The sequence below is a fragment of the Sinocyclocheilus rhinocerous genome, unplaced genomic scaffold (assembly GCF_001515625.1).
Source record: "Sinocyclocheilus rhinocerous isolate Xijiao unplaced genomic scaffold, SAMN03320098_v1.1 scaffold404, whole genome shotgun sequence".
NCBI classification, from domain to species: domain Eukaryota; kingdom Metazoa; phylum Chordata; class Actinopteri; order Cypriniformes; family Cyprinidae; genus Sinocyclocheilus; species Sinocyclocheilus rhinocerous.
The window spans coordinates 304,105-305,027 of record NW_015628680.1 but is presented as its reverse complement, the minus strand read 5'-3'; positions in this window follow the sequence as shown (position 1 = coordinate 305,027).

The following is a 923-nucleotide window of genomic DNA, read 5'->3' as shown; positions in this document are numbered from 1 at the left end:
TCTGGGGATGGAGTCTCCACTCTCCGGGGAACACAGCTCGTCGGCTGCACGGTTGAGCAGACCCGGAATGTGAATGGCAAGAAGCGACCTCAGATGCTTCTGACTCCAGAGGAGGAGGTGGCGGGCGAGTTGCGACATGCGACAGGAGCGTAGACCACCTTGTCGTTTGATGTACGCAACGGTCGCAGTGTTGTCCGTTCAGACCAGCAGGTGCTTCCCTCGTATGCAACTCTGAAACTGTTTCAGTGGGACCGCCGTCCTGCTCTTGAACGTATTCAGGCAATTCAACACAACTGAGCACGTTCCTGCATGAAGCGTGCTGTCTGTTTGACCGAATCCAACTCCATACTGAGAAAAGAGATCCTCTGCATCCAGGAGAGTTTGCTCTTTTCCCAGTTGACCTGAAGGCCCAACCGGCTGAGGTGCGAGAGCACCAAGTCCTTGTGTTCGCATCAACTGATCCCACCCTGAAACCACCCTGCTGATGCGTCGTACCGCCAACACCAAGAGTTCCAAAGAGCACGCTGAACTCATTCAGTCTTCTTCTCTCAGTAAAGTAGTCAGGAGCAAAACGATGTTATCGCTCGTCTCTGAAGCGAAAAGCTGAGTATGCGTTGCATCTGCTGCCTAATTATACTTGTGCTGTGATCAGCGGCAGCTGGATGCAATCATCGCACGCCAATTTGCATTGGCTCGTTTAGTTTACACTCAAAGTAGATTGGTCTCTCTAGCGAGATTCCCAATTCACCAGTCACCGACGTGACGTCGAAAGTGACCGACTGAAAGGGAACTGGCATTACTTATTTGAAAAAGTAACTCAGATATTTTCTTGTAAATTAAAAAGTAATGCATTACTGTACTAGTTACTTTAAAAAAGTAATCTGATTACGTAACTCACGTTACTTGTAATGCGTTACCCCCAA